This window comes from Chaetodon auriga, chromosome 7 (assembly GCF_051107435.1).
Source record: "Chaetodon auriga isolate fChaAug3 chromosome 7, fChaAug3.hap1, whole genome shotgun sequence".
Lineage (NCBI taxonomy): Eukaryota > Metazoa > Chordata > Actinopteri > Chaetodontiformes > Chaetodontidae > Chaetodon > Chaetodon auriga.
The window spans coordinates 27266529-27282845 of NC_135080.1; the positions used below are offsets into that span (position 1 = coordinate 27266529).

Sequence of the window (16317 nt, forward strand, 5' to 3'; positions counted from 1 at the left end):
CACCTGTGTACATTCGGTCAGGTTGAGTGACTATTACGCGTGCCAAATGCGCTTGTGATGTGGTCAGATGAGATACTGATCAAAATATATAAATTTAGGTCTGAGTGTATATACTGACTCAGATCGTTGCATTGAATCATGGCTGTTGCTAATTATTGATTGCAGTGAAATGCCAGACACTGTGGAAACCTGCCTGTGAGGTATTGGTGACTTGGGTGCACGACTCCACCGGTTTCCGAAAATCCACTTGCCCAGCGGCGCGCTGCTGGCGCACAGAGTTGACCAGGTCTGGGGTGGCGAGCTTTCAGCGCACTTTTACGCCGCCAGCATGGACCGAAATGGACCGAAAATCCAAATCCGCCGGCTGATCCAGCGGACACCTCCCCCTACTGCGCTGCAATGCCCATCCTGGCGTACCTCTGTGCGCCTTGGTTTACCAAAATACCAAGTACGCTGCACGCCTGCCTGCGCTGCACGAAAATACTTCTGCGTGGGGTGCACAGCCTGCGCTCCGCCAGCGGCGGGGATGAAAATAGAGCCCAAAGTGTATATGTTTACATGTCTTTGTAGGGTATGTTTCAGGCCTTACAGTTCCCTTTCTCAGGCTGTTTTAAAAAAATAGATGTCATTACAGAATAATGTCACTCTCATATCCAAGACTTCTTACTTCGTCCTAACCTGGCCATGTTGGCCAGCTTGACCTTCACCCTGTCTTTGCTCTCTGGACTTCTCTTGGAAGTGCATTCCACCGTTGAGTCTGTCTCAAAGGAGATAGCTGGGGCATGTGTGAGCAGGCATCCACTCTTCTCTGGGGCCATGGCTGCTGGGGTCTGCAGAACCAGCTGGCCCCTCAAAGAATGCCTGAGCTGCAGCAGGAGAGGGTTGTGGTTTGAGTACACTCTGATGGTGTCTCTCTCTTGATTGCAGCATGTGGAGCAGGCTGAGCAGAGGATGCGGAAAATGTAGATCCAGCCCAGGTAGTGGAGCTCTGCGATGTTGAGCACAAAGCAGCCCAGGCTGATGCTGAACATGAAGTTCAGGAATATGGTTTTCTCGGTGGCACGTGACACAAAACAATCTGTACGAGTAGGGCAAGGGTAAGTCTCACAGCGGTACAGGTGAGGCACCTCGAACCCAAACAAGAAGTACTGGCCTACCAGGAAGGTGATCTCCATGACAGATCGTAGTAAAACATGAAGGATGTAGATGAGCAGAACTTGGTTGGACTGTTCGGTTGGGTCCTCTTCTACCTCACCATAATCCTCCTCCAGAAAGCTTTTCTCTACTCCTTCCCTCTCCCTTTCATTCCAGTCCTCCTTGTAATGAGGACAGTAGGTAGGCATGCCAACTCTCAAGCCCTCCATGCCATCTTTCCCCATGTGCCCATATCTCTGTCTGGGAGGACTCTGGGCTACCGCCTGTGCCCTTCGGCCATTCAGCTTCTCATCCTTGGCAATCTTATGCAGGACAAAAACTATATAGAATATGGATGGGGTGGAGACCAACACAATTTGGAAGACCCAGAATCGTAGATGTGAAACAGGAGCAAAGGTGTCATAACAGACATTGTTGCATCCAGGCTGCTGGGTGTTACAGGTGAATTTGGACTGCTCATCGCTGTACACAGCGTCACCCACCAAGGCCACCAGCAGGATACGGAAAATGAGCAGCATGGTGAGCCAGATCTTGCCTATCACTGTAGAGTGGTTCTGGACCTCAGACAGGAAGCGACCAAGTATGGACCAGTCACCCATGGCTTAACCTTAGAGAGAAAGTAAAATATTATGTGATCAGTGTTATTATAAATAGGACATGTAAGAGAAAGAGATTTTTGTCTTAATCAATGGTTTTCAAACTTTTTGTTGAACCCTAAAGCCCTTTTTAATTTGTGTTTGTGGTATGTCATATACACAAAAATAGAGAGTGAGGCGGAAATATGCATTACTTACTCTTTATATTGGTTTTACAAATGTAAATAATTTCAACAAAAAAAGCAGGGTTGGGGTTAGATGACGGCTCTATAATGGACTCTATATGTAGTATATATAGTGTAGTATATACATGTATGATATATTTATGTATGTGACATATGCATGTATTAGTAACAAATTGTATATGTACATAATGCAGCACTATGGATGTAAAAATAATGGAAATATGACTAATAGTAGTATCAGTTGCAGGGCAAGGCCATGGCAAGAGATGTAACTATAATCCACAATCCAGGTTCAACCACTATCCATGGGAACACGCAAAATGACAGAGCACAAAGACTCAGAGGAAGAATCTAAGTTAGTAATGTGCATTGGTAGGACATAAAAGTGTGCAGGTGGAGAGGGAGAGAAGAATAGAGAAGCTTGGTGTATCATTGAAAGTCCCCTGACAGTCGAATCCTATAGTAGCATAACTAAGGGCTGGTCCAAGGCAAGCCTGAGCCAGCCCTAACTATAAGCTTTATCAAAAAGGAAAGCCCACTCTTAAATGTAGAGATAGTGTCTGCCTCCCAGACAAAGAGAGAGAGTTTAACCCTTAGATGCATGACCTACCAATACCTACACTCTTCCATGAGTGGGGTCAAAAATGACCCCAGTTAAAATGAATGCATTTTAAGCTGTAAACTTAAGGAATTTCTTTCCTTTTTGGTAAAGATGATTATTTTTTATTATATTTTGGTCAACTAATTTCATATTTCACATGTTAATTGCTGGGGGGGGGGGGGGGCATGTTGGTTGATCTCTATGTGACCCTGCATGTCTAGATGGCCTGTCAGATCCTGAGTCAAACCCCATGATGGGTTCATCACTTTCCAGGATCATTTCTAGGGCAAGGTCCAAAGAAATCTTTGCAGGCATCCTAGCAACCATGATACTCTAGCTGAGAACATTTAAGAATATTTTTTGATTGGCACACAAAACTATGAATCAATATGTAGCTGCATAAGTACATGCACACACATACACATACACATACACGTGCACGCACACACACTTATGATATCATTGAGTATAATAATGGGAATATAATAATAGGCCACCTAATTGGTTAGATTTTACTACAGGAAGCTATAAATATCATAGTAAGAGTCTGTTTCTCTGCACAACAAATGCAATGATGTTTGCTAGCTTAGTTACCTAGTGTTAGCTTATTTAGCTTAGTTTGCTTAGGGTTAGTTTAGTTAGCTAGTGTAGCTAGCTACAAAGTAGTAATTTGATGATAATAACACAACACTATCGCACAAAATTCATGGATGTGGAAAATAAGTTCATTTTTATAACAGCTCATATTATGAGGTATAAAAATGATGATAATACTTACAGGTATGCTGCTGTGTAAAAATAACCTTCAGGGTGGTGAGACTGCTGGCATAAGATATGTGGATCAACAGTAAATGTATACCTGACAGTCACAGTTGATAAAAATCAAAGGTTCCTAGGGTTAAACTATGGAATTCCATAGAAGATGCTTGGGGTCATTTTTGACCCCACATATGGAAAAGTGTGGTACTGATACAAAAAATGCAATTCCTTAAAAAATATAGCAATTAGATACAAATCCAAATGGCCTCATGTCAAAGATAACCTGTTTGAGGAATACATGGAAGATCAAATGGTAAGAAATTTAAATGACAAAGATATTGCAAAAACAACCACTGAGGTCATTTTTGACCCCACTTATGCATCTAAGGGTTAAGAGAAGAGAAGAGAAGAGAAGAGAAGAGAAGAGAAGAGAGTTCAAGAGCTGACCTAGCATTTGCATCCATACTACAGGAGGCAACAAGGAGAAGGACAGTAGCCTGGAAACCCAACCAGGAGCTGAAAGATGAAATGGAGCTGTTTATTGAACCCAGTGGTCATGATTCAGAGTGGGGCCACTGTTGCTCAGGAGATAGAACAAGTTGATGTTAGGATCCGCTGCCTGTCTGTCCTTAGAGTTTTCCTTTTTCCCTTTTCCCTTAGTGTTATTTGTCTGTCTGCCTGTTCCCCTGTCTGTCAGAGGCTGGGTGTGGTCTCCTACACCCAGCTGGCTCCGGCCAATCATCTGTGCACCTGTGCGGCATCCGGCTGATTGGGCCAGGAGTATTTAAGGTCTGCTCTCAGCTCTACTAGCCGAGAGCATCCTGATGTCTCCTGTGACTATCGAGTTTTCTCTGTGTGAGTATAGCCAAGACTATTTTGCCAGTCTTGTGTGTGCGTTTGAATTTACCATATCCTACTATTCAACAACTCTAATCTCATCACACAGCCAAACAATGGCTTTTTTTTTTTTTTTTTTTTTTTTGTTTCCCCAAAATTAATCAACAAAACTTGCAGCAGACTCTGCTCCAAAACATCTCAGCTGCATTGGCACAATTCTACAATCGTTGATCGTCGAAAAAGTTTCCAACACACAGTGCGTAATGCTCAAATCCACAGTTCATCTTTGCGCAACATTATATGCAATTCATGGAGCTGAAGTTGGATCTGAAACTTTGTTTTCAGGTTTATTTCAAGGGAAAGTCCTAATCAAAGAAGATGAACCTTCAGACAATGTTATTTGCACACCTGAGGTCATCAGACGTTGTATGTTGTAACTTTTCTTGACATGCGCACTGTTTTCAATACCTTGTCCCCAATATTGAATTAGGTTTTTTGAACATATTCTTCTTTTTCTAGATATAATTAATATATGTTAAATATAATCCTTTTAAACCTCTCAACATAAGTTGCAACTAAGACATTGCTGTGCTTTGTCACTTTTGTGGGCGTTAAAGACTTAAATATTACCAATGTGAGTACCATATGAGTATCATTTTATCTTAATAAAGTCATTATTTCTTCGTGTTATTATAGGAAGCATCACTGTAAAGTCTCTGTGTAAAAATGATTAAGTAACAGGGTTGAACTTTGTTTAACAGAGTAGGAATGAGTAACGGGGTTGAACAAATACTGCAATTTAACACATTTTGTGCAAATTTTTAATATGTTGATATAAAATGTTATTTACTCTGAGTGCTCACAGTTATTTTTAAACAAATGTGAATTTTGAAAGCTTGTTTGAGAGGACCAATCAGAGTATCAGATGCAACTGACTGATGGCTGATCCACAAGTTCTCTACACGTGTGTGCTTGTTATCCCTACATCTAAACAAGAGCAATGTAAAACATGTATTTCAATATATACATTTTCAAATTATTTAAAGTTTCAAGGTCATATCAATAGAAGTAACTGAGTCCCAGAGGTAACACATTGCAATAATGAACAGATTGGAATTATTGCACTAACTCATCAAAAAACATTTAAATATATTTAGTGCTGAGCTGACAATTAGGCAGACCAAATATTTTTGTTAAGACTAGATAACACATGAACAAATGAACAGAATAACGTAACAGATTAACCAAAGTTTGTGATAAATTAATCCAGTCACAACAACATTGACTTCATGGTAGGTAAATTGGTTGATAAATTCTTTATAAAGTCTTAAAATTCTTTTCACATTTGACCAGTTTTGACCCCATCTCTATGTCAATCTCAACATAATGTGATGTGATGTGTTGAGGAGCAGGAATTAGAGTTAGCTGGCCCTTCAGGGGAAATTGCCCCTGAAGGGCCAGCAGAACTGGAAGGGGCCCATGTGATGCTTGTATTTCACCCTGCAGTGACTTTTATTTCAAGTATGACCACTAGGTACACAGTGGCATCATAGGTGAGAGGACATCACTTCCCTTGGACATTTGTCCTCTGCCCTATGTTGTCTGTCAGTGCAATAGTCAATGACTCACTTGCATTATTGAAGGAGATCTGATTTGTATCAAAACAAAAACTCCCAATTGAGATTCTTCTGTGTGGAGCAAGGATAGCAAACATCACAATATGGAATGTTTCCTGGGTCAAAAAAGACCACCTGGGAGACCATCATTGTGGACCTCATTTCCTCCACTGCCCTTTCAACAGCTTCCTTCTCATAGTTTAAAAGCTTGCTGGTTGTTGGGAGACTTTCAGTAACTGTAAAAGCATACCATTGTCTAGAATGTCCGTACTTTGACTGGCAAGCCTATCAACTGTCCTCTTAAATGGCCCTCCAACCCCATCAGGAGCATTTTTCCCATGCCTTCAAAACAGTTCCACATCCCAGCCTCAAATCATTGGAGAGCTCAGTACTCAAGATGGAGGAATTTTCTCATTTCCTTTATTGTGTGCATGGGCTGTTACTGAAAAAATGGACAACTCCCATGAAATGGTGGGATGCTCCTTTCAGACATATTCAACCACTGAATGCCATATTGCAGTGGACCATTACATGTCAATGGAGACACAGAGGTGAAGCAGATGGGAGTACTGGTTATATACAACACATGTGTATGAACGGTGGTCTGCTGGTGAGAGGAACCAAAATGCACAACTTGGATCTCACTGTACTTTTTGAGGAACGAAACAGTTCAGCAAGTTCTGCCTGAGTGCTCTCCACTTGCTGTTTGAGGATGACCTTTTACATTTGCTTATTCTTGTTGTCAACAGTTGCCCACTGAATGAAGAGGGCACAGTTCATGACATTGTATCAGCTGGCCAAGGGATAGGACCTGATCTTGCAATCAGAGCACTATCCATACGCCAATGATTCAAGGTGTCACAGCATACAGACTAAGCAAGGACATCAAGATTTGACTGGTTAATGACACAAACCCTAGACTTTCATGAAGCTCCTCTACAACCAAGATGGCAGCGTAAGCACAATGCAAGGCTCAGCGTCTCACTAGAATTCGCGTTATAGTTATTATTTTCTTACTGATTTTGAGCCTGTTCGCTCATTACAGCTTTGTGAACACTTCCTACAGCAGACAACAACTTTTGGATTTAAGATTTCGATGCACAAGCAGTGTATTCGACAAACTCCAGCTACCCCAAAAGATTGCTAGGACAGCGAGGCCGACTGACTCAGCTATGCCGACCAGAAGCGACCGTTGGTGGTGTCAAGACCATAAACAAAGGAGAGGGTAGCTCAGAGGTCTACAGACTAAGCTATGGCTAACCCCGCACCGGCTATGACTACCCAGTATCTTCCTTGCCAATGTTCGGTCCGTGGTGAACAAAATTGACGAGCCAAGACTTTGGACTTCCTCATGATTTTCACTGAAACAGCAGCATAACAAACAACATGATAGAGCTGCAGGGACACCACATCTTCAGAGTGGACAGAACAGCACAGCACTCCGATAAGACCAGGGGCAGAGGACTGTGTATTTATGTGAACAAAAGTTGGTGTTCAGACTCTTATCAGAGAGACTGTTCTGCTGATCTGGAATATCTGATTATCAAGTGCAGGCCTTTTTATCTGCCTAGAGAGTTCACATCCACTGTGATAACTGCAGTTTGTATCCCCCGGATGCTAATGCTAAACTAGCGATGAAAGAACTGTATGCTGCTACCCACAAACAACAAACTGCACACACTGATGGAGCCTTTATTGTTGCTGGAAACTTCAACCACTCCACCCTGAGGACTGTTCTCCCCAAATTTCACCAAAATGTCTTCTGCCCCACGAGAGGAGACAAAACCCTGGACAATGTTTATACAAACATTCCTGAGGCTTACAAAGCCACCCTCCTCCCCCTCCTACGACAGTCTGATCACCTTTCATTCCTACTCCCCAAGTGCACACCACTCATCAGACGTGTGAAGCCATCAGTGAGGACTGCTAAAGAAGCGGAGTAGGGAGTGGACGCCACTCTCCAGCATCAATTCCAACACACAGACATGCTGGATACATAGACATTAACTCATATGCCTCCTCCATTCTGGATTACATCAACACGTGTTGATAACGTCACCACCCACAAACAGATAAGAACTTTCCCCAACCAGCTCATCCAGAGCTGACCTGAGGAGAGGCTTCAGGGAAGCTAAACACACTCACAAGCTACAGATTGAGGAGCACTTCCACAACAAACCCGACCCCCGCCACATGTGGCAGGACATCCAGGCCATCACAGACTCAGCCAAAAAAGACAGCTCCACCAACCAGCAATGCCTCCCTCTCTGATGAGCTCAACAACTTCTACACTTACTTCGACTGGGAAGACACACAACCAGCCACCAAAACTGCTCCCCACCCAGATAAACATCCCATCACAATCTCCACGTATGACGTGTGTTCTGCACTCAGCCGGGTGAACGTCCGTAAGGCTGCTGGGCCTGACCCCATACCCAGCCGCATGCTCAAAGCCTGTGCAGAACAGCTGGCTAGGGTCTTCACTGACATCTTCAACCTCTCACTGGCCAAGGCAGCAGTCCCCACATGCCTCAAGACCACCACCATTGTGCCGGTACCAAAGCAGTCAGCTGCAGTGTGCCTTAATGACTTTCACCCCGTCACACTCACCCCCATCATCACTGAGTTCTTCAAGAGGCTGGTCTTGGCCCACCTCAAATGCTGTCTTCCCCATACACTGGACCCACATCAGTTTGCCTACCGACCAAACAGGTCGATGGAGGATGCTATCTCCATGGCACTGCATTCCACCCTGACGCACCTGGAGAACAACACCTATGCGAGGATGCTGTTCATCGACTTCAGCTCAGCATTCAATACAGTCAACCCCTCCAAGCTGGTCAACAAACTCAGTGACCTTTGCATCAGCGCCTCCCTCGGCAACTGGACCCTGGACTTCCTGACCAACAGACCCCAGTCTGTTAGGTTAGACAACCACACCTCCACCACCCTGACCCTGAACGGCATCCCACAGGGCTGTGTGCTGAGCCCTCTCCTCTACTCCCTCTTCACCCACAACTGCATGCCTGTGCATGGGTCCAACTCCATCATCGGGTTCGCAGACAACACCACGGTGAAAGGCCTGATCAACAACAATGACAAATCAGCCAACAAGGATGAGGTTCAGCAGCTGGAAATGTGGTGCACTGACAACAGCCTGACCCTCAACACCAAGAGGAACAAGGAGCTCATCGTGGACAACAGGAAAAGAAAAAGGCTGCAGTCACACTCCCATTCACGTCAATGGGGCTGAGGTTGAACCTGTCTCCAGCTTCAAGTTCCTGGGCGTCCACATCTCTGAGGACCTCTCCTGGACCCTCAACTCCTCCACCTTGAGAAAGGAGGCTCAAGAGCGCCTCTACGTCCTGAGGAGACTGAAGAAAGTTATCCTGGCTCATCAAATCCTGGTTAACTTCTACTGCTGCACCGAGAGCATCCTGACCAACTGCATCTCAGTTTGGTATGGCAGCTACACAGCCTCTGAATGGAAGGCCCTACAACGGGTGGTGAAAACCGCCCAGTACATCACCAGTGCCCAGCTAGCTGCCATTGAAGACTGTAAGTAGTGTCTACGAAGACCATAACAATAAAGTTGAATCTAACATGCCGAAGCTTGAACATGCCAGTTTCTCTATTTGTCAATAAGGGATGGATGCAGAAAGGGCGCAGATGGCAAAACAATGAATAGGAGGTTGTGCAGTTTTTGGCTCTTGTTATTGTTTGCCTCTTCCCTGTTGTAATCCCTACTAGTCCCCTACTGTTATCATGGAGGTAGAGGGACCTGTTCTTTGCTTTCAGGGCACAAGCAACTCTGCTTATCAGCTTCCTTTGGTGTCAGCTGATTCATCAGACAGGCGATGCCACCTCTTATATGAAAAGCCCCATTTGTGTGTGTGTGTGCGTGTGTGTGTGTGTATGTGTTCTTAGCTAATACAGTATGAAACCAAATTGCTCTTCTTACATTTGCATTAGAGGTTTGCCTGAGCAGCTTGCTTACTTGTGCTTGAGGTGAAGTAGGTCCCTTTTCATTTGCTGAATGCTATGTCTACATTTGGCTGTGTGTTTCTTGTGTTTCTTTATGCCGTTCATGAAGTCAACAGTCTCTTAAAGCAATTTCTCCTCCGTTTGTCAGCTTATTTTCTTGCTCAGTTTTTTTTGCCTGAAATAAAACAAAAACAATAATTCAGTCACTCAATCACTGGGCAACTACACCATCATATAATGTATTGACATGATGTCATTTTTAACTGTACACTTATGCGCATTGACATCAAAAGTCAGAATAACCAAGAATTTTCACTTGAAAGCAATTTCACAATCATTTGCCTAATACAGACTATAGGGCGGCTGTGGTTCAGGACATTTAGCGTCCGTCCACCTATAAGAAGGTTGGTGGTTCGATCCCTGACCTCAGCAGCCCACATGCCGAAGTATCCTTGGGCAAGATACTGAACCCCAGAACTGCCCCTGATGCTGTGTTTAGGCAACCAGAAATCAAGCTGGGATCATTCTGAAATTTCAACCTCTTTTTATTTCAATCTGCTCTGTTATGGATTTGTTTTTTTGAAAACATTAAAACATTTTCATACTTTCAGTGCATTATTGTTAGAGATTACAGAGTTTTCTTAACTTTGCCAGGAATTGAATCCTGGAATGGCATTGTATTAATTTATTTATGTATTTCTAGATTTCTTGTGACATAAAAAGGTTTGAATCCAAAGATGATTGATCTTAAATATATTGGTATCTGACTTTGAACAAGTTGTCACATATTCCTTTAAATCAGAAAGTGTAACGTTAACAAGCAGACCTTAAGTGTAAACTGCACTTCAGGTTACCAAAATCCCAGAAAGATTACTGAAGACATGTCCTTTGTGCCTTCAACATTAGCTTGAGCCTTGATACATGTACAAATGTAAGTGAGTTTTTACCTCATTTCCAATCTTATTCCTTGTCAGACTCATTTAGCCAAACTACTTTGTACTGTACAGTATAGACCTTGAGGAGAAAGTAAATGAAAATGAAGGGTAACAGAATGCAATGTAAACTCACCTCAATGGAACCTTGTGCTTTCCAGAATAAATCCTGACAAAGTAGCCGTTGCCATGCAGGTTGCATGGTTATTTTCAATCTTTAAGCATTGATTAAATGAATCCTGTTGAGGGTGTTAAGGGAGAATAGGCTGACAACACATATTGAGCTAGTCTATCTGAAACTGGCATTGTGCTATGTGGCTACAAAAGCTGGCAATGTACAGTGCAAAAAAGATTTCAAACACAATGGGGGGTGTGTGGGGGGGTTCCTTTTCTGAACAGCCGGGAACCATTCAAACAAAAAGAGTATGGAACAAGCTAGCAAGGGGCCACAATGCAGGCTTATGGAAAGGTTCTGTATTTAACCAGTTCGAAGAGTACAAGTTAAGAGAGGAATAAATCAAGCTACATTTCCTTTGCTTTCCAGATTTTCATACCAGGGGCACGGGCAATGACAGCAGGTTTCAGCCAGAGTCCGAGTAGCTCTCCATACATTCAACATACAGTGGCTCACTTGATGGAAAAAGCAAATATGTCAAGTAATCTAATGAAACATATTCAAGTATGGCCTTATGCCACTGTGTTCTAAATGGGACTTCTATCTGTTATCCAGTTCAGAAGTATGTACTTTCTTACACAAAATGTTGGATTTTATAATAAAAATATATCATACATATTTATCAGTAATAAAGCAATTTTGGTATGCCATGCACCTGTGACAAACTCTGTAGTTTGTTTTGAGCTGGAAATCAATTCTCACTGTATGACGGTGGGAAAGTAGCATCAGCCACTAGCAAATAATGGTTGGTAGATTTCAAACACAAGTAATGATTTGTATCTGTATCTGTCAGTGCCTGGTAGATATTCACATTTTTAAAAATGTGAATGTCCTACCCAGCACAAAATGAAACAATACAGGTCAGCCAGAATCATAGTTAAACAGACTGAAATGAGTATAACAAGTCTAGCTTGACTATAGCTGTTGATTTATTGTCTTGTAATCTATGTTTCACAGTTGTGTTTAATGTTTCCTTTCCTCAGAATACAGAAAACTGCCAGCTTGTTTTCATTGAAAGTTTAAAACAATAGCAAAAGCAACATGGCAACAGTATGAGAAGATGCTGATGCTTTTTTGCTTTCTTTCCGAGAATGAGACGAGTAACAGTTCATGCGCGAGCCCAGACCCTCTGTGCAGTGTCTGCGGTATGGAGAGTGAGGACAGGTTTGTTTTTCTCTTTGTACATAGCAGACAGAATGGTACCAAACCTGACACCCTCACTGTGACAAGACCCCAGGAGGATGAACAAACTCACTGCACTCTGCTCCTGTTTTGTTCCGGTATGTAACTCACAACACCACAAACTGTAAATTACGATAAGATATACCTTTATTAGTCCCACAGTTGAGAAATTTCAGATTTCTTACTGTTGTTTCTATTTGGATTAAATAAATCTGATAAACCATATTAATCTGTGATCTTATATTTTAACCATTCTAGCAGCATGACTCTAGGGAGTGAATTCTACTGAATTTGGTGATCCCTTGACTTTTCCTCTAGCACCACCATGAGGTTGACATTGTGGTTCAGGGTTAAATATCTTGACAACCATTGGATGATGTGTAATTATATTTGCTACAGATATCCAAGGTTCCTACTTTCCTCTTGACCAGCAGGTCAAATGTTTCATTTATTCAGTCAGGTGTCTCAACATGGATAGGCTAGTAGTACTTGATGGATAGGCACAAAATGTTGTATAGGCTTTCATGCTTTAAAATACCCTACTGACTTGCGTGATCCCCTGACTTTTCCTCTTGTGCCACCAGCAGGTTGATATTTTTGGTAGTTAATTAAATATTGCAAGAACCCATATGATGGATTATTGTGAAATTTGGAACAGACATTCAATGACCATAGAGGATGAATTGTAATAAATAAAATAAAATACCTTTAATATAGTGCCAACATCAGGTCAAAATTCCCTTTGTCCAATTTTTTTGGTTTACAACCAAATACCTGCAAAACCATGACATGCCCATCATCCTCAGCTGTGCTTTGTGTTAAGTGGAATTTTGCATGCTAAAACAGTGAGCTAAACGCATGTATGATGTGGGCCTCAATGTGTTCGACCCACACTGGATACATTCATGAGACAGTGCCCTGCTTCTCAATGCAGTGTAGCTGCACACATTCACTGCTAAATCACAATTACATCAAATAAATATAAACAAAAGGTAGCCGGGCCTTCATTGACTGATGTTCTGCTCACAGTTAACCCATTCAGATCTGTATCACTGTGTTGGCCTGTTCAGTAAATATTAAATATTGCCTTAATGTGACAAATGTTTGTGATCCTTGTGGTTTTTGGATGCTTAGATGAGTTTTGGTGCTTAGTAGAGTACACTGTAAGGAAAGAAATGTTGAGAAAACTTAAAAAAGTAAAGCAACCAGCTGCGAAGGCATTTTGAGTTTTACTCAACTAAGGGCTAATGTGTTGTGTAAACTTAGGTTAAGAAGTTCACTCTGTGTGTCTAACTCAATATTACTTTTCAGATCTACTCAAGAACTGATCTAATGAATACTTAGTATTTCATGTATTAAAATGGAAAATTGTGTATCCATATAGATTTAAAATATACCTCAAAAGCACTGCATATTTCTTGTTGAGAGAACCTTATTTATAACTTAAAATATTTTGTTACCTCAACTTCACTCTCCAAGTATGCTATGCCTTAATTTGTAACCTATTAAAATTGTGGTTCTGGTGTGGAAATAATAAATTATTGATAAAAAAAATTGTTAAACATGTTAAAATCACGAATTGTTAATTATGAACTGTAAAGAAACATTTGTTGTAAACCAACATAAATGGTAAGACGGTTACAACTGTAGACACCAGTAGGAAAATCTAAAAATTATTTGTTAAAAGCAAACCATATAAGTTACATTATATACTATACAGCTATACTATACATAGTATATAAACATGTAATCACTGCACTGCAATGAAGCAACAAAGATTAGTCAACAGTATGCAGCCTGCCTGACTACTGCTACATCCAGTTAAACCATTCCAGTTTTTAGGGTAACACACATGAAAAAACACTCAATCCAGTCAAGTGAGCAACAACTGTTAATAAACAACCAAAACAACCATTTACAAGTTATGCTGGTACCTGTATTACTTTATGGCCACTACACAACAATATTGGGCCATTTTATTTTAAATATTGTAATGATAAAACTACTTGGATGACCTAAAACAACAAGGTATGATATTTCAGTCACTAATTAAAGTTCAGCAAGACCACACTCCTGCAGGCAGGCTATTTCAGCAAACTGTTCTTTAAGGCCTGTACCCGGGCAGAACACTTGGCACCAAGGTTCATGAACACCTTTTGAATGGCTTCAAAAGTGTACCTCAAGTCCTTTGGATAATCCAGGTTAGGGGCATACATGAGCCCAAAGAAAAGGGCAAATGCAGTTTGGAGGTCATACACATCATCCAGGACAATCTGTTCCTCAATCACAAGGGCAATGCATCTTGTAGTTGGAGCTGAGTGGACTGTTCCAACATCATCTTCAACAACTGTGAGGATTCCAAGTTGAACTCCCTTGGCAAATGTGTCCTAGAAAAACAAGCATACCGTGACTATAATCAATATTCATCCCTCTTAAGGTTTTCATTTTTTCTCTCCAGTCTATAACAACAAAACAAAAAAAAAAACAACAAAAAAGTCAAAATAAATTTTTGTCAGCACTTTGTAAGAGACACTCATAGCATGATCATCTTTTTACTCTATGGTTGTGTAAAAGTGTCAGAACAAGGACAGACAAACTGGGGACCCACGGAGCAGACCAGAGACAGGCAGGTGCAGAGAGGCAGTTTATTAACAGTCCAAGGTCGGTACACAGAAATCAGTCTGGAAAAGCAGCAGTACAAAATCACTAGGCAGATCGAGAGTCACAAAACCAGGCGAGAGTTCAAAAAACCAGATGGACCGTATGCAAGGCAAAAGTACAGAGACGCTGGGCAAAAGGCAACAAGGGACAAAACAGGTCGAAGACAAGAAAGGCAGATACAAGGAAGAACACCGGAAAGCTACTCGCAATGGACGCAGACAATCTGACAAAGACACAGTGGGAAGGGCAGGTATATATACACACGAGGGGTGGAACAATTAGACACAGGTGGAGACGATGAACAATCACACACAAGGGGAGTCAAGACACCAAACAAGACAAGACAACACAAAACAGGAACTGAAAACCCTAACAAAATAAAACAGGAAGTGACACAGACTCGACACAGACTAGGACCTGACAAAAAGAACATATTGTAAGAAACAAAAAAAAAAATGAAAAAAACAACAACAAATATTTGATTCCAAATAGGAATGAAAATGAGGTACAGGCCAAACTTCCATGTGTTTTGGGAGGAGTATCTTTTCTCACAATGTACGTGAACTAGTAAATCTAATGTGATTACAAAAACGGTTTTTGCACCAAGGATGTTGAGTGGTGGTAACCCTGAACTAATTTGTATGGGAAATAGACCATGCAGCACAAAAACAGTTGCCTGTGTACACAGACCCATCACAAGTGTGTTTATCACAGTAATGACGATACTGCAAAATCCATGTTGTTGCATCAGTGATGCCAATGAAACCGGTATACCGCCCACCCTGACCCTGAGGACTTACTGCAACAAAAGTACTAATGGTGTATGGTGTATGTTTGATTTTCTTAAAAAGATTAGCTCATTTGAGGATTTAGTGTTAGAGAATTACTTTAGAATCTAAAATACTCATAAGAGAAATTGTGTATATGCATCATCTGTAAGTCAGAAAAATCATCAAGGGGTCTAAATACCACTGAATGCACTGTATATGAGGTCTTAAAACATGAGACAACATTTGTCTGTTGTCTATATTTAATGTGGACCATCATTCTGAGAGCTGCTGGTGTTACCACACCACACTTAGTACCACACAATACTAGGCTACCAGCAGTGGAGATATCATATGAATGGAAATATTAAAAACTATTTAAAACTTAAGCATATATATATATGCTTAAGTTGAGTGACAAACACAAACTTTGGGTTTTGGACTTTGGTTGGACAAAAGAAGAAAATGGAAGATGTCATCTTTGACTCTCTGACTTTTCAAAAATTATTTTATGACATTTCATAGACAAAACATTTAATAACAAAAAAAATCACCATAATAAAATTAATTAGCATTTGCAGCCCTAGATCGTTTTGCATGTATAAATATACATAAAAATTACTTTAACATTTTATCCAAGGACTTTTGAGAGAAACAGTTTTCCCAAAGATTATTTAAACTGAAGTTCATGGTATTTCATAAACATGAAATCTAGATTTACCTTTGCAAATTTACAAATAATATTTAAAGGCCTTACCACTGTTCCTTTACGTAAGTGCCTTATTTGCCACTAAATGTTGTGTTCCAGCCATAATGCTTAATCTTTTAAGATGTTTCTTGAAACAGTGATCAGTACGATAGTTTTGT

The 16317-nt window shown here is 41.2% G+C and overlaps 1 pseudogene; it reads right to left on the reverse strand.

The window, feature by feature from the left end:
* Positions 1 to 647: 647 nt before the first annotated feature.
* Positions 648 to 1754, reverse strand: LOC143323618 (gap junction delta-2 protein pseudogene; annotated as a pseudogene).
* Between the last annotated feature and the right edge of the window lie 14563 nt (positions 1755 to 16317).